Below are 19320 nucleotides of genomic sequence, written 5' to 3' on the forward strand. Positions count from 1 at the left end.
TTCAAACTGCCCAGGGAAAGCGTAACAATGGGCCCTATCGCTTATCTGTCCATTTCCCCTACCTTGTTTGTGATGTAGTGGCTCCAGTTTGCCCATCACCTCGGCCATTTTGGTAACCACCATTACCTCGACCACCACGTCCTCTAGAATAACGGCCTCTACCATGACCACCTCTACCTCTAGCCATTGGGGGTCTATAACTCTATTTTGAACAATTTCTCCTAATATGTCCAGTCTCCCCACATCCATAACACTCTCTGGAGTCAAGCATAGGTCTCTCAGAGAAGTGTTGACCGGTCTGAGGTGGACCCCCAACTACAGTCTGTAGTGAAGACTGAATGGGTCGAACTGAGTAACCTCCGGAACCCTGTCCTCTAGAGTAAGAACCATTAAACTCACCTCCCTTTCGAAACCTCTTTGATGTCGATGCCATGGTGAATTCATATGGCTTCACTCCTTCCACCTCTACCACGAAATCTACCACTTCTTGGAAGGATTTTGCCGTAGCCGCTACCTGTAAGGCTGAAATCCGCAACTCTGACCTCAACCCCTTCACAAAACGATGAATCCGCTCTTGTGGACTGAAACAAAGTTGAATGGCATATCTGGATAGTGCACGAAACTTAGCCTCATATGCATTGACCGACATCCTACCTTGCTCTAGGCTCAAGAACTCATCCCTTTTCCTATCCCTCAAAGTCCGGGGGATATACTTCTCCATAAACAAGCTAGAGAATGAGGCCCAAGTCATAGGTGGTGCCTTCGTTGGTTGACACTCAACATGTGACCGCCACCACATTTTGGCGTTCCCTTGAAACTGATAACTCACGAACTCAACACCAAACCGTTCTACTATACCCATCTTGTGTAGTAGCTCATGAAAGTCAACCAAAAAATCGTAAGCATCCTTAGATTCAGCACCCTTGAAGACTGGAGGTTTCAATTTCAAGAACTTACTGAAAAGTTCATGCTGATCATTTGTCATTATAGGCCCAGTAGTCAGACGTGGAAACATGCCTATGTCCAATGAGGCATCCATAAGAGGAGCCATAGTGACTGCATGTTGTACCTCTGAAACCGGAGGTGTTGGTGCAGAAAACACTGGAGGGGTCTGAACCTGATCAGACAACCCACTAAGATAAGCGAGAACCTGATTGATCATCTCTGGGGTAGGTTGGGGTGGCAATTCCTCATTTTGCACTTGTTCATTCTCCCCTTCCTCACCCTCTCTTACCACTTCCTCAGTCGGTGGAGGAGTCACCGCCCTAGTATAAGACGGGCTAGGAGCTCGTCCTTTTCCTCTAGAGGACGTCCTCCCACGACCTCTACCACGGCCTCTTACCGCTACTCTTCCTCGAGCTACAGCCCCAGTGGCTAGCTCGGACGCTTCTTGTCTTGCCGATGTTGGTGTTGGCGCAGTTGTTGCTCTAGTTCTAACCATCTGCGAAACAGAGTGAAGATGGTCAGATACCAATTTGTATCACCTAGATACCAATTGGACCCAAGTAATAACACGAAAGAAAGAATGAAAGAATGTAATTTTCCTAAAGTCTTATAGCCCCTCAAAGAAAAGTAAAGGCGTCCCCCTACCGTTCCTTAAGACTCTACCAGACTCGTTCTTGTGTGATGAGACCAACGAACCTAATGCCCTGATACCAAGTTTGTCACGACCCAAAATAGGGCCGCGATTGGCACCCACACTTACCCTCCTATGTGAGCGAACCAACCAATCTAAACCTTAACATTTCAATATAATATCAACAGAAAGTAATGCGGAAGACTTAACTCATTAATGAAAACCAATTCAATAACTTCTAAAAACTCAACAACTATTATTATCCCCAAAATCTGTAAGTCATCATCACAAGAACATCTACTTCAAATTACGAATCTAAGAGTTTCTAAGAAGCTAAAAATACATAAAAGCTAGTCCATGCCGGAACTTCAAGGCATCAAGACATGAAGAGGAAGATCCAGTCTAAGCTAGAAGCATTAGCTCACCCTGATATCCGGAGTAATGAAGACTGGCTAGAGTTACTGTTGAGTCGAAGATGACGGCACGTTTGCTGCACTCCACAAATAAACAAGAAGAAAACATAAAAGCAGGGGTCAGTACAAAAAAAGGGTACTGAGTAGATATTATCGGCCAACTCAAAATAGAAATCAATATATACCAAGTAATATCATAAAATCAACTATGATACTCAACATGTAGCAACAGCAAGTACTATATCATTAACAATTACCGTCAAGTTCACACATGAGGACTCAAGCCTCAATACCATACTCATTTGGGAATTATGTTCATTAGATTGAGTATATTAACATCTTTCAAGATTCATTATATTTATTTCTCTTGTGTCGGTACGTGACACTCCGCTCCCTCATATTCATTAATCCTCTTGTGTCGGTACGTGACACTCCGATCCCCTACTACTGTGTGTCGGAACGTGACACTCCGATCCCCTACTACTGTGTGTCGGAATGTGACACTCCGATCCCCTAAATCTACGTGTCGGTTCGTGACACCCGATCCCCTAAATCTACGTGTCGGTTCGTGACACCCGATCCCCTAATCTCCTTCTATAAGTTCATCAAGCCTTCTTTCTTACCAAGGCATCATCAATCTCATTATTTTAGTTCATCATGCCTTCTTTTATACCAAGGCCTCATCATTAACAAAGAGATTAGGGTTTTGCAAGATTTGGGATTCAATAACTTCATCATGCTTATATAATCACAATTATATAATTACATTCATGCAAGCATACAATTAAGCACATAGCAGGGTTTACAATATTATCAATACATATCATTCGCTATTAAGAGTTTACTACGAATATCGTAAGAGAAACCATAACCTACCTCCACCGAAGATTAGTGATCAAGCAAGCAATTTCCCAAGCTTTGTTTCTCTTCGTTTCTCCTCTTTCTCGTTCGACTTTCTCTCTCTTTCTCTTATTTTTTCTATTTTCTTTATTCAAAACCCTCTTTCTTTTACCCTAATTAGCATATAATTAAGAATAAAAGATGGCAATAATAACCCACTAATTAACTTAAGGTTATCTATTTTAACCCACAAGTAATTAGACTTATTAACATTAACCCACTAACTTTATAATTAAAGCAGGAATAGTCAAAAACATCCCTTAAAACGTATAAGAAATCCGACCTAGACTAGGATTACGCAACCTGCGACGGTCCGTCCTGCAGGTCGTCGCAAGATTCAGAGACTCAATTTCCACCAAAGAGTCTGTGACGGTCCGTCTTGCCATTTCGTTACGAAGTTCAGAGAGTCGATTTTCAGTACCCAATTTCAGATTTTCTAAGTGTTTTGAAACGAGACCTTGCGACGGTCCGTCGTGCCCATGACGGTCCGTCGTGCGGTTCGTCGCCTCAGCCTGTTTTTCCAGAAATAAAATCTGCTGTTCAAAACGACTAAACAGGTCGTTACATAAAGGTATTAGATTTTCTCTCTCTCTAGCAGTATGCCAAAATATCTGAAGATGAAGTAACTTTATTTTTGTTTTCTCTGCCAAAATTGTTGTGCATAGAAGTCTTGTTACTCTTGAATCTTTGAAGCTTGAAGGCATTATTGGAAGAAAAATCTCCTAAAGCTTGAAGCTTGAAGACATTATTGAGAGAAAAACGTTTCACCTACAAATTGTATCTACATCTAAAGTAGATTTATTCCTCCCGATTCATCTTCCCTTCTTTTTCTGGAAATCTGACATTTTTCTTTCTACTGATCACTTTTATGTGATAGGGCTCTTATAGATACTCATTGTTATTGTGTAAGGTCTGAACATGATGGTTTTATAGGTAAGGCTTGAGGTTGAGGTTCAAAGAGGAGATATTTGAGAGTTAATTTAAGATTTTCTCTATTAGGATTGTGTAATTGCTTGAGCTGCCAAGAATTTTTGGTAAAGCTGGCATTGCAAAAAAAAATAAAAATTCTATCAGGTGATGAATACGTAGAATATTTTTACCATTAGTGTCTTTAAGCTTCGGGTTGAGGAAAGGAGAGCATGCCATAAGCTTTCTTATACTATTTTGTTAAAAAGCTGGATGCTACTTATTTTACAATAATCATGAGTTTGATAGTACCATTTTGGTAAAGCTGTAATACTCTGCTTAATAAGTGCCTTCATATCCAAACTTTGCTCCAGCAAAATTTTCTATTTAGTACACAAAATTGTATTGACTACACTGTCTCTAAGGGTTAGTAGACTGCTTAAATGTTCAGTTTATGTGGTTTGAATTTGAATGTTTTTTTATACTGTATAACTATTGTATTCTATTTTGAAATATAATTACACCAAAAAGATTAGACGAAAAAGAAACGAAATTGTGAATGAGAATTGATAAAGCATCTGATTGTAGTTTCTTTTTTTGGTGTTTCACTTGTTGTTTTAATTGGTATTTTCTACTACAACTACTGCTGCATATTGGGTTCTAAAGTTACTACTTTGGCGCATTTTCATGTTTTAACCTACTAGAATTTTTATGGTTGTTTTGGTGGTTGCTTTCAATTAGATGCTAGATGTATTACTGAAATTGTTTGGATCCTTGTGTAGTTTGATAAAAATAAATGTTGGAGAAGTTGTTGATAAGTTCAGCTTTGTGAAGCATGAAAAAGGGCACTAGTTCACGTTGATGAAAAATGAAACTTTAGATCTGTTAAGTTTAACTGGTAGTGTGTAGTGTTTTGAATTACTATTATTGAGTTGGAACTTTTTTCATCGCTCATTGTAGCCTTGAAACATAAATTTATGAATAACATTTTAGCATATTGTCATAAATAGATCTAATATGAAAGAATTTAATAAATCAACAAATCAATATGGTCTCGTTGTTGTTTTTCTTGATGAATCTAGACATGTCGTCTTTATTTGAAGTTCACTAACCTAGAATTTGCATTTGTTAAGACCTTTGAGTTTTGTTATATGTGAAAACACATATTCAATTAAAAGAAAAAGATGTTATTAGTTTATTTACATATTTATTTTTTATCATTAGGATGATTTGACCTGTTTAATAGAAACTAATGTCCATCTTAATAAACTTGTTATCCTAAACTGTTATTCATCTAACTCTTACATATAATCAAAGGTTGTGGCACCGAGTAAGCCATGGATGCAACTTGTTGATGATCGACATAATGAGGCCTACTTTATCGGGGTAGAAATTTTTTTAAATTATGCTTTTCAAAGAGCAGGAACAATGTATGAAATATGATGTCCATGTGTCAAATATTGTAATACCACATTAGGAACACGTGAGACAGTCAGAACACACTTGAAAGTTTATGGAATAATTAAAAACTATATCTTTTGGTATCATCGTGGGGGAAGTCTACGGTGAGCCAGAATCAGAATGTGAAGATAGAGATGATAATGAAGCAGAAAATTGTGAAAATGAGGATGAAATAAAAGAAATTTCGAAAGATTTCTATCCTAACCATTATGCACATTGCATATGTAGATTTTAATGAGCCACATGAAGAGGAATCAAATGTTGAAGCCAAAAAGTTTTATAGCCTATTGGGAGACTTTGAGAAGCCACTTTATCAAGGTTCAAAAATTTCAAAACTTTCAACTTTGATTAAGTTTATTCAATAAAAAATATGGTTCATTGGAGTAATGAGTCATTTATGATGATGTTAAAAATGCTAAAGGATGAGTTGTTGCCTGATGAAGCCGATTTACCAAATACATATTACGGGGCAAAGAAGGTAATTCAGAATCTTGGACTTTTCAATGAAAGAATTGATGCTTGTAGAAATGATTGCATGTTATATTGAAAAGAGGATAAATTACTTGATTCTTATAAAGTTTGTGGCGAATTCGGATGGAAAGTTGATAAACGTAATGGAAAATTAAAGAACAAAAAGGGTAAAAAGATAGCATCAAAGATTTTGCATTATTTCCCATTAAAGCCTAGACTTCAAAGGTTATTTAAGTCTTCAAAGACATCTTATCTAATGACATGACATCATGATGAAAGAGTTGATGATTGAATAATGAGGGACCAAACTGTTTCAATGGCATGGAAATCATTTGATGAATTTCATCCTTTATTTGTAGTCGAGCCTCGTAATGCTCGACTTGGACTTGCGAGCGATGATTTTCAACCATTTCGGAATGCAAAAAACTCATATAGCATTTGACCGGTGGTACTTATTCCTTATAACTTACCACCTTGGTTGTGTATGAAGCAAGAAAACTTTATCATGTCCATGCTTATTCCTGGTCCAGATGGTCCAGGTGATGCGATTGACACATATCTTCAACCTTTAATAGAAGAATTGAAGGAGTTATCGGATATTGGTATTGAGACCTTTGATGCATCAACCAAGCAGAATTTTAAGTTACATGCTTCTTTGTTATGGACCATCAATGACGTTCCAGCGTATGAAAATTTATCTGGATGGAGTACGAAAGGAAAATTGGCATGCCCATGTTGCAACAAAGATACTTCCTCAACCAGATTGACCAATTGTAAGAAACAATGTTATATGAGTCATCGTCGTTATCTTCCTCGTAATCACAAATGGAGGAATGGTAAGAACTCCTTTGATGGTACAGAAGAGAAGACGCTCCCACCGAAAAAATATTCTGGTATTGAGATTCTTTATCAAGTTTAAGATCTTGAGGGGTTGCAGTTAACAAAGGAACCAAAGAAAAGAATCAAAATATCACATGATAGTCGAAAACATAATTGGAACAAGAAGAGTATCTTTTTTGAACTTGCATATTGGCAGTCTCTTGTGTTGCGATATAATTTGAATGTTATGTATATTGAGAAAAATATATGTGACAACATTTTGGGGTCAATTATGAATGCCAAAGGAAAAACCAAGGACACTATTAATCTTCGGCTAAAATTGAAAGAAATAAATATAAGGCCAGAGTTGCACCCTATCGAGAAAGGTGACAAATATGAAGTTCCAACTGCATGTTACACCTTATCTCCACAAGAAAAACACAATTTTTGTTTGTTTTTGATAAATTTAAAGGTTCCAGATGAATTTTTATCAAATACTTCTCAGTGTGTTAACTAGAAAGATCACAAAATTTCTAATTTAAGAAGTCATGATTGTCAAGTTCTTCTTCAACATTTAATCCCTCTTGCACTACATGATATGTTGTCCAAAGAAGTGTGTGAACCACTAATTAAATTGTCTTTATTTTTTAATATGATTGGAGCTAAGTCATTAAGGATTAAAGACTTGGAGCAAATTGAGGCACAAATTCCTATAACTCTTTGCAAGTTAGAAAAGGTATTTTCGCCTTCATTTTTTGATGTCATGGTACACTAGCCTATTCACTTAGCTAATGAAGCTATGCTTGGTGGACCTGTCCAGTATCGATGGATGTATCCTATAGAACGATGTTTATATTTTTTGAAATCTCTCATTGGTAATAGGGCTTGGCCAGAAGGTTGTATTGCAGAGGGTTACATTGCACATGAATGTATGAATTTATGTTCAAGATATTTGCATACAATTGACACAAAATTTAATAGGCCAAAATGAAACTATGATGATTGTCTGAAAAGATCTGATGGAGGAATATCTTTATTTTGTCAATCTGGAAAAACACTGAGGCTCCGAAACAGCGTGATCTTGAAGCAAATGAATTAAAGGAAGCACATATATACATACTAAAGAATTGCGATAAAGTTCTACCCTTCTTATAGTATGATTTTTTTCTACACATCATACTTGCGTTTTTTTTCTTTAGGATCACTTTTTTGTATGACATTTGTGCTTCAATTTAAATTTGTAGAGAGTTTGCACAAATTCATATTGATTCTACTCAACACTTGTTTGATGATGAATAGAATAGACAATTTATTGAATGGTTTCAAGATAATGTGAGTAATCCTAATATATTCACATTAAATTTGAAAATCTAATAATAAGTTACCCATCTAAAAGGGATCAATTTCATTATGTTGATAGGTTGCACAATTGCATGAAGAAGATGATAGCCAAATCATGGAAGATCTCCTCACACTTTCACGTGGTCCTACTAAATATGTATTACATTATAATGGTTACATTGTCAATGGATATAGATTTCATGTAGAAGATTAAGATAAAAATTTAAGGACTCAAAATTATGGCATGGTTGTCATTGGTGAAACTAATAAACATAGTGAGAACATTGATTACTATGGAGTTTTAACCTGATGTTCTTGAATTGCAATTCACGGGCAGAAGAGTTGTTTTGTTTGAATGCAAATGGTTTGATGCATATGATAAGACAAAGGGAGTGAAAATAGATGAGTATGGCATTGTAAGTGTAAATTAGGGGCGATTTCTGAAAACAAATGAGCCTTTTGTATTAGTTGTTCAAGCCTCTCAAGTATTTTATGCTATTGATAATTCCAATAGAGGTTGGTGTGTAGCGAAAAAGGTACAACCTCGTGATTCCTATGAAATTGTCCAACAAAAGGACAATGAATTTGAAGATTTAGAAAATTCTTCACAAAATAAACGAAAAAAATGATTGAGGTGAATATCTCCTTAAGCTTTTGCATATTCATCATTATACATTTTGAAACTTGATTTTTATTAGTACATTATTTTTATAGTGTTTTAATCTTTTTTGCCAAGCATATGATTTTTAGAATGTTTTTTCATTTTTTTGTTAACACATTGTCTTTGTTTTTTTTGATAGGTATGATATGAAATCATCAAAGGATGAAAATCAGGTGATATCTAGAGTGAAAGTTACTACTCAATATGCATATGTGCCATCGAGTTCTATAGGAAAAGGATGATGAAGAGGTCTTAAATCTATGGAGTCAAGAACTGATATTCCATTTTCTCCATCTACTGATCATGTTATGCAATAAAATCAATAAACTGAAACAAGTATGGATTTTAATTTTTCTTAGTGTTATTTATTTGTACAAGGATCTTTTTAATATTAATTTCTTACTGTCTCTTATCTCATAGTAGGTGTGATTGCAAAGGGACGAGGAAAAGGTCTTAGATCTATGTCTAATCCTCAAGGAGTGAGAACAATGAATAAAAACTACTTGAGTATTGAGAAATGACTTATTCCATCATTTTCATCTATAGAGGAACTTATGCAATATATCAAAACAAATTCATCAAGTATGATTTCTATAATTTATCATGTTTTAGAACTGAATTGAATTTATTGTTAATGTTTATCTGATATGATTTCTTGCACTAGGGGCTCAAGGGAAATATCAAGGGCTTAAATCTATGTGCTCAATTGAAGATATTGAAAGTGAGGAGCGATCTTTCAATTAAAATGATCGTTGTGTTAGTCAAAGTATGTCAAAACCATCTGATGCTCAAGGATGGCGAACAATGAATAAAAAGTGTTTGACTTCTAACAAAGGGCAGAATTGATCGGTTATGCAGATGCAGGGTATTTGTCTGATCCGCATAGAGCCCGATCTCAGATAGGCTATTTATTCACTTGTGGAGGTACAACTGTATTATGACGTTCGATAAATCAAATAATAGTTTCTACTTCTTTAAATCATGCAGAGATAATAGTCATTCATGAATTCAGTCGAGAGTGTATGGTTAAGATCAATGACCCAACACATTCTACAGTTATGCGGTCTTTTTGTGCAAACAAAGACTCCAACAATATTGTATGAAGATAATGCTGCTTGCATAGCACAATTAAAGGGAGGATATATCAAAGGAGACGAACAAAACATATTTCACCTAAGTTCTTTTTCACACATGATCTTTAACAAAATGGTGAGATAAATGTTCAACAGATTCGTTCGAGTGATAATCTTGCACATTTATTCCCTAAGGCATTTTGTCAACGTCAATATTTGAGAAGCTAAGATATAAGATTGGGGTGCGTCGTCTCCAAGATATCAAATAAGTTTTTCATTAGGGGGAGAAATACGCGTTGTACTCTTTTTCCGTTAGCCATGGTTTTGTCCCATTGGGTTTTTGCTGGTAAGGTTTTTAATGAGGCAGCACTCAAAGCGTATTACAAGATGTGTGTACTCTTTTTTCTTCACTAAGCTTTTTTCCTCTGGATTTTTCTTAGTAAGGTTTTAACGAGGCACATTATCTATGGACATCCAAGGGGGAGTGTAATAAATGCATTAATGCGAATGTCATTTGTAGCTCACTTCAAAGCTCATCCGTAACTTTCTTTGAAGTTCATGTATGCAATAAATGAACACTTTAATTCATGTAACTTTGAAAAGACATTTTGTACTATAAATAGGCGACGATTATTTTATTAAAGAATCAATCGAAAGTACAGAAAGAAATAAGAAAACATTCTTTAATCGAAAGTACAGAAAGAAATAAGAAAACATTCTCCCATATATCTTGTCTATATAATTTTTGTCTTAGATAATTTCATATTGCTAATATTTTACAACAAATAAGTAAATAAAACAATTATTCATATAAAAATAAATACTACAATTATCTAAAATCTAGAGTACTTCATTCTCAATTCCAACACAATGCCCATATTAAATAATTCAATGTAATTATATAAAATTATTTCTAATTTAACGATACATAATTTTTTTAACAAGGCACTAAACTGTCTAATTACTTTTTCTTTCCTACTCATGTTTATTATCAAAATAGGAGCAAGTTAATGCCAATCTGATCATGTGATCTGAGAAAAATTAGCACAGACAAGAAAATGTTCAACATATGTACTTCACTTGGCTTATTGTACAAACTGTTAGGGGAAAAATTCATACAAACAGAAAGGTGATATATAATCTTGACTCTTGATAGTATCATCACTGTCTTTCCTGTCGGACTTGGATCCTCCAAAAATACACTATTTGTAATCCAACATGTATTTGATGATTTTTTTTTAAAATCCAAGCAACATAGGTCTTTACTAGTACAAAAATTGGATTTCGTCTCCTTCAAATTTTAACTTACGAAAAATGAGTAAAAAAATAACATTATCAAATAGCTCAAATCTTTTTTGAATAAATAAAGATTTTAATCACAACTTCAAAATGACATTCAATCATTAATTTTTCAAGAAATCAACGAAATCTTTTATCAGTTTTGAGGGCTTTTAAAAATCCCAACGATGAAATTTTAAATTTTTTCACCTTCAATTCCCCTGACAATATTCAAATCTGTAATGAGATATACTAATATTTTCTAAACATAAAAAATTTAAAATCATAATCACATAATAAAGAATCATACTATTGCTTCTTCTTTGTTTTTCTAAGGATTTCAAATTGTATACAAAATGAATAAAATAAAGTAATATCTAAAAATATGAGCTAATTAACTTTGTTATTAGCTTATTCTATTTGCCATTTGAAAAGAGAAAGAGAAGATTAAATCAAGAGAACATGACTGGTGCATGAAGGTCTTTAATTTTAGGATTACGTTAGTGTTAAGCCAAGAAAAAAAGAAATTCTTCCCTAATTAAGAAAGGGAAGCTATCTCATAAATCACCATTCAAGTATATTCCTATAACATTATTAAACGAGTTTTAATTTCTATTATACATTAAAATGATAATATCATCATAAATACAATAAGACATGATTTATTTTTTTGGGAAAAACTATCTTATTAGACATACATTATTAAGAGATACATGCAAATTCAGTTGAATATATTGTATCTAGAACAAATTTTTATCTAATTTTGACCCAAAATACGTGTATCTAAATGTATCGAAATCTGATAAGATTCATGTTAGCGTCGAGACATTACACAGGTGATGTATATAGATAGGTGTATTGAAAATGTTAAAGTGATATGTTTTCCAGAATAGGAATAGTCGTTAAAATTGATGAATAAAGTGAGAGAGAAAAAGAAATAAACAGTTATGATGGAAGAATGATTTGACTAGACTCAAAAGACACAAAAGTACTTCACAAATGGTTCACTTGTACTTATGTAAGTTGTACACATAGTTTCCCACATGTGATGGTCGGGAGCCACCATTGACAATTGAACAAATTAAAAGAGAAAATTATATGAATATGATCCAAATGGTACGTACCAACAATAAGCAGGCCCTAGCAATAATACTACTCTATGAGAAGCTGTAACTTCAAAGCTTAGATGGACCATCATATATGTAGGGGCCTTAATTCATTATATTGACTTCATTTTTGGTACATACACACACATATATATGGATGACATTTCACACGCTCACACATGAAATTAGATAGAAAGTTGTGAATATGGATAATATATATTTATATATGTTTTGCAAGGTTATTTATATTTACTAGGGGAGAACCAAGTAGTTTAAAACAAATCGGAGTTGCTTAAGGGAAGACAATGACAGCACTCTTCAGACGCAGAAACATCTTCGAACACTCATAACTCAAATTTTATTAGCTAAATATCATCGTTGAAGTAGTCTAGTGCCACGACTCGATTTACCTACAATAACAATAAACATAAATCAATTACATTATATACTAAAAGAAAGATATTTAAACATTTGTGGTAGCCATATTACGTCATTAATATATAAAAGAAAATCAATAATGCGAAAATAATAGGATAGGCATATGCACAAAAAAGTGCAATAAGTATAAAGTAATAAATACATGAGTACTCTATACTATCCAGACAAGTAAATGAATTTGTGTATATTATATAGTAATTTATGCATAAAGATAAAATATTACTTTACTTTACTACATACATATATAGAAGAGGCTACGGCACACAACTGGCCGTCAATATGTGTGATCTTCCTCATATTTAGCTGTTTAGCTTAGTGGTTGCAGCATGACATTTCACTTTATAAGGTCCTAAGATCAAACCAAGCAACATCTCACTTTTATTATGTTTCATCATATAATTAATCTAGTGTTAATTAAAAAGGAAACTGAATGGGGTCCCACCGAAAAGCCAAAATCGAGTAAATTGGCTAACTTAAAAATAGGAATAAAGAAGCAGTGTTGCCTAGCTAGGTTTGATCTTAAAACCCTGTGCATGAGATGTCGTGCTGCGACCAGTAAACTAAGCTGTTAAATATGAGGAAGTGCACATGTTGACGGTCAGAGGTATATATATAATATATATTATCTAACAAATATACAAATACAACTATTTATACATGGATATTCTAGTTGCATATATATAATTATCCAATACATATATGAAAATAATTCGCCTCTCTCTTCTCTATGCCCTCTCGCATCTCTCTTCCTTTTTTAATCTTGTTCACCTTACTCCTTTCATGACATGGAGCTATGAACCGTAACTAAATAAACTATAGTTATTTCACCTCATTATGTTTCAAGTCTTTGCTATTTTTGAATGTTCCTCTTTTTGAAAATAAAAATAAAAATTGGACCTAGGAAAAAATTTATTTAGTAGAAGTAGGAAAAACTACATAATTGCACATATTTCACTACTGATAGAATGTGATAGAATCGTTAATTCGTTTTGATGATAGACAAAAAGCGCAAAGAACAGTAGAAAATGTACGCAGCGAAAGAAGTCCAATATCAAGTAACATAGAGTTATTTGTCAAAGTCAAAATAATATATTAAAGGTACAAGTCAATATAAATAAGGAAAACCTTAAATATATTATTAAGGAAGGAAGTTGTGTATAATAAGGATTCTAATTTAAAAAAGAATCCTTGTTTAAACATAACTTTCTTACCTTATTAGTAGGGATTGTACAAGGCAAAAACTCTATAAGAAGCACACGAGGCAGAGAAAACATCGACGACTTCATGCAGAGAACAAGAGGAAATTAATCATCAAACTGAGGTCTTCAAGATTGATAGGATTGCCACGGACAAAACGTTCTTGAGTTAGAAGGTTTTATCGCGAAGAACTATCTGTCTTGTTTTTGTTCTTAATTGTAGTTTACAGTTTATTGTACAAAGGGTGGGTTTGGCTCTTTGTAGGGTTGAGTGTTAGTAAGAGTTATAACAAAAGGTGGGTTTGGCCTTTTGGTGAGATTGATTGGATTCAATCGAGGGAGTAGTAGAGATAAGACTTTTGATTATTGAGTTGTAATCACAAAATCTTATAGTTGAATTAATAAAATGAGGTTTTTCCTTCCTTGAGTGAGGAAGGTTTTTAATTCAATAAGTGTTTGTGTTTCTATTCTGTCTTTACTTAAAAGCAACTTACATGAACCTGGTTCGTGTTCTGGGGTAAGGTTTCTTCAATTGGTATCAGAGCGGGTCTTTTCATTAAAAGATTCACACCTTGAAAAGATTCAATGGCAGCACCACCTACCCCACAAGAAAGAGCTTCACAAACACGACCACCACTGTTTAATGGCAAATATTATGGATGGTGGAAAAATCGTATGATGGACCATCTTATTGGCGAAAATCCTGATCTGTGGGGAGTAATTCTAGATGGCCCAACCATACCTATGAAAACAGCAACTGATGGAATCACCAAAATCCCAAAGGAAAGAAAGGAATGGAATGTTGAAGACAAGCTTGCAATTCAAAACAATGCCAAAGCCAAGAAAATTCTGATATGTGGCATAGGACCAGACGAATACAATCGAATCTCGTCATGTCAAGATGCCAAAGCCATATGGGAAACACTGCAGACAGCTCATGAGGGAACAACACAAGTCAAGAAGTCTAAGATTGATAACTTGAACAGGCAATATGAGTTGTTCAGGATGGCAGAAGGAGAGACTATTCAAGATATGCACACCAGGTTCACCTCCATCATCAATGAAATGTACTCTTTAGGAGAGATAGTGCCTAATGGAAAAGCAGTAAGGAAACTCTTGAGTGTCCTTCCTGAAACCTGGGAAAGCAAAGTCGAGGCTATCATTGAAGCCCGCGACCTAGACTCACTGGGAATGGATGAGTTAATTGGTAATCTCATTACTTACGAACTTAAGAAAAACCAAGAAAAGGAAATTGGAGGAAAAAGAAAGGAAAGGAACCTGGTTCTAAAGGCTACTGCATCAGATGATTTTGAAGATGAAAACATTGCCCTCATAACCAAAAGGTTCACCAGAATGCTAAAGAGAGGGCAACCCTTTCAAAAGAAAGCTTTTCAAAAACAATCTGAAAACACTAAAGACCAGGTTTTTCATAAGTGTGGGAGTCCAGATCACTTCATCAAATTTTGTCCACTCTGGGCCGTAGAACAGAAAAAGGTAAACTATGAGAAAGGGAAAGATATCAAAGGATAAGTTTGTCCCCTCAAACAGAAGAATGACAATTCAAGAGGCAGACATGTCAATGAAGAGGGCTTTTGCAGCAATGGGGAATTCATCTGATGAAGAGTTTGAGGGTGATGAGATAGAAAACCAGTCTCTTCTTGCACTAAACAAGAAGATGATTATGACTTTCTTGCCCTTGTAGAAGTGGAAAACAAGGAAGAAAGGGAAACTTGCAGATCATAAGAAACCATACTAGCACTTATGGCTGGATCAGATTCTGAAAAAGAAGAAGAAGAAGAAGACGTAAATGAAAAGGTCAGTCTTCATAACTTACAAGACAATCTAGGTTCATACTCAAAAAGAGAGCTAGAATCCTTACTCTACACTCTCATTGATGAATATAAAACCATAGACTCAAAAAGGGAACTGATAATGGAAGACTGCATCACTAAGAGAAGAAAACAAGAGTCTTGAAAAACAAAATCTTCATCTTTTATCCAAGAATACCAAACTAAGTAAAAATCCAGAACTGGTAATTAAAAGGAATGAAACACTCTCCAAAGAGCTTCTTGTGACTAAAACTGAAGCAGAAAATGGAATGAGATGGACCAGGTCCTCCATACTGCTTGACAACATTCACAAGAATCGCACATTTGAGAAACATGGGATAGGTTTTGATAGAACCAGCTCTCAAGTAAAAAATCCCAACATAGACTGTTTATGCATGCACTGTGGACTGGTAGGACATAAAAGTCATGATTGTCAAAAGAAACAAATTGCCCATAACAAAAACTTGAAATCCTTGAGAAAACCTCATCATGATAAACCCAATGAGCAAAAAAAAATCTTTATAGACAAGTCTCTTCCTAGATGGGCCAGAAGAAATCTTATTCACCCATTCCCTAAGCTTAAATCAAAGTGGATTTGGGTACCAAAATCTAAAATCCAACAATAAATTGCAGGGATCAGTGAAGAGGAAGCAGCAACAATGGTACTTGGATAGTGCATGTTCAAGACACATGACTGGAGATAAAAGAAGCTTCCTCTCACTCAAGAACATCAAAGGAGGAAATGTTGCCTTTGGAAATGGTAAAAGTGGAGAAATTCAAGGAATTGGAAAGGTTGGAACAATGGATACTCATGCAATTGAGAATGTATATTATGTAAATGGTCTACAACATAATCTTTTGAGCGTATCGCAAATATGTGATAAAGGAAACAATGTTCTCTTTACAGAAAAAGAATGCAGAGTAACAAACTCAGTGACTGGAAATCTGGTTCTACTAGGAAAGAGACACAAGAATGTGTACAAAGTCAAGACTGTTGACTCCAAGGAAGATAATCTTAAATGTCTGAGTGTAGTCTCAGATTGCTCCATGCTATGGCACAAAAGAATGGGACACATTAGCATGACAACTATAAACAAACTCATATCTAAAGACCTGGTTAGGGGACTGCCAACCAAAAGTTTCAAGGACAACCAAGTATGTGGAACCTGCATTCAAGGAAAACAGGTTAGGTCATCCTTCAAACCAAAGTTGACAGTAAGTACTACTAAGCCACTTGAATTGCTTCACATGGATTTGTGTGGACCAATGCGTGTACAAAGCAGGGGTGGAAAAAGATATGTGTTTGTAATAGTTGATGACTACTCAAGATTCACTTGGACATTGTTTCTTGCAACAAAGGACGAGACATTCACTATGTTTGAAGCTTTTGCAAAGCTGGTTCAGAAGAAATTCAACAAAGAAATAATCAGCATCAGATCTGATCATGGACTGGAGTTTGAGAACTCACAATTCCTACAATTTTGTACTACAAATGGGATTGAGCATAACTTCTCAGCACCTAGAACACCACAACAAAATGGTGTTGTTGAGAGGAAAAATAGAACACTGGAAGATATTGCAAGAACAATGTTAATCTCAAGCAAACTCCCAAAATTCTATTGGGCTGAAGCAGTAAATACAGGATGTTATCTAATAAATAGATGTATGATCAGATCAGTGTTAAACAAAACACCATATGAGCTACTAAAAGGAAGAAAACCAAATCTAGCACATCTTAGGGCCTTTGGATGTGTATGTTTTATACACAACAATGACAAAGACAATTTGGGAAAATTTGATGCCAAGAGTGATGAAGGAATCTTTCTAGGGTACTCATCACAAAGCAAGGCCTACAAGGTACTGAATAAAAGAACAAATCGTGTAGAAGAAAGTGTCCATGTTGTCTTTAATGAACATACTAGTAAAGTTGAAGGAAATTCAGAGGATGAACAAGATGAGGGAACCTGCTCCAAGCCGTCAGAACCAAAAACACGGGGAAAAGAACCCATACCATCTGACAAAACATCTGAAATAGGAGATAAGTTTGCTAATGAAACTGGTTCATCTGCACCTCAAGAAGTAGTAAGTATTCCTACTCATAATTGGAAACATCAAAGCTCTCACTCTCTGCAAAATCTTCTCACTCCTCTTAACTCAGGCATATCTACAAGATCCAAACTACGTAGTATGTGTGCATTCTCTGCCTATGTGTCCCTGATTGAGCCTAAAAATACAAAGGAAGCATTGCTAGACTCTGAATGGATTGGTGCTATGAAAGATGAACTCAACCAATTTGAAAGAAGCAGAGTGTGGAACCTGGTTCCAAAGCCCCAAAACAGAACAGTAATAGGAACTAGGTGGGTGTTTAGAAACAAGCTCGATGAGCAAGGTCAAATAGTGTGCAACAAAGCTAGGCTAGTTGTACTGGGATACAACCAAGAAGAAGGTATAGATTATGATGAAACCTTCGCACCAGTAGCAAGAATTGAGGCAATTAGAATACTGGTTGCATATGCTGCTCACATGGAGTTTAAACTCTACCAAATGGATGTCAAAAGTGCCTTTTTAAATGGTTACCTACAAGAAGAGGTGTATGTAAAACAACCTCCAGGTTTCGAAAACACCAGATATCCTGATCATGTATACAAACTGGACAAAACACTCTATGGGTTGAAACAAGCACCAAGAGCATGGTATGATCGACTGTCTACCTTCCTTCTCACACATAGATATACAAGAGGAAAGATTGACAATACACTGTTTCTTCGAAAACAAGGTAAAGATCTGTTCATAGTCCAAGTATATGTAGATGACATTATATTTGGAGGAACCAATGACTCCCTAGGAGTAGAATTTGCTCAACTAATGAATAGTGAGTTCGAGATGAGTATGATGGGAGAATTGAATTTCTTCTTGGGACTCCAAATTAAGCAAACTCCAGTTGGAACATCAATTCATCAGCAAAAGTACATCAAGGAATTACTGAAGAAGTATGATATGAATGAAGCTAAGACTAATGATACCCCCATTGGGACAACAACAAAGCTCGATAAAAATGAATCAGGTTCACCAGTCAATGACACTAGATATAGAGGTATGATTGGATCACTCCTATATCTCACTGCCAGCAGACCTGATATAGTGTTTAGTGTTGGTCTATGTGCAAGATTTCAGTCGTGTCCAAAGGAATCACATCTAAAAGCTGTCAAGAGAATCCTGAGATATTTGAAAGGTACAATAAACCTGGTTCTATGGTATCCAGCTGATGATTCTTTTGATCTAAAGGGATTTGCTGACGCTGATTATGCAGGACACATGGTTGATAGAAAAAGTACTTCTGGGATGGCACACTTCTTAGGACCATGTTTGATATCCTGGGCAACAAGAAAACAAAATTTCGTGGCTCTATCTACTGCAGAGGCTGAGTATGTTGCAGCTGCTTCTTGTTGTGCCCAACTTCTTTGGATAAAACAGCAGCTTAAAGACTTTGGTATAGAAACAGGTTGTATTCCTATTCTATGTGATAACACAAGTGCTATAAACATGGCCAAAAACCCAGTTCAACACAAGCGCACCAAACACATAGATGTTAGACATCACTTTCTTCGTGATAATGTTGAAAAAGGAAACATAATTATGGAGTTCTGCAAAACTGAGAATCAAGTTGCGGACATCTTCACCAAGGCACTAGGAAGAGAGTTATTTAAGAAAAATAGACTTGAGTTAGGGCTCATCTTCTTGGAATGAACCATGCCCAACCAAGTTCTACTGAGGTATAAACCAGGTTCTGTCAAGATGGTTCCACATAATCTTTATTTTAAAAAAAAAATTAAATTTTTCTTTAAAAAAAAA

General features: G+C 35.2%; 1 long non-coding RNA gene across 3 annotated transcripts; it reads left to right on the top strand.

Annotated features, from left to right (window-relative positions):
* The first annotated feature begins 7306 nt into the window (after positions 1-7306).
* Positions 7307-10225, top strand: LOC109120495 (uncharacterized). Of its 3 annotated transcripts, XR_002027904.3 has the most exons (6): positions 7307-7700; positions 7791-7878; positions 7967-8521; positions 8688-8884; positions 8969-9130; positions 9213-10225. It is a non-coding gene; the product is annotated as an uncharacterized lncRNA (long non-coding RNA). The 3 variants fall into 3 exon arrangements; XR_002027903.3 differs by lacking the exons at positions 7791-7878; positions 7967-8521; XR_002027905.3 differs by lacking the exons at positions 7791-7878; positions 7967-8521 and having other exon boundaries at positions 8972-9130.
* Positions 10226-19320: the final 9095 nt, after the last annotated feature.

The sequence above is a fragment of the Solanum lycopersicum genome, chromosome 6 (genome assembly GCF_036512215.1).
Source record: "Solanum lycopersicum chromosome 6, SLM_r2.1".
NCBI lineage: Eukaryota > Viridiplantae > Streptophyta > Magnoliopsida > Solanales > Solanaceae > Solanum > Solanum lycopersicum.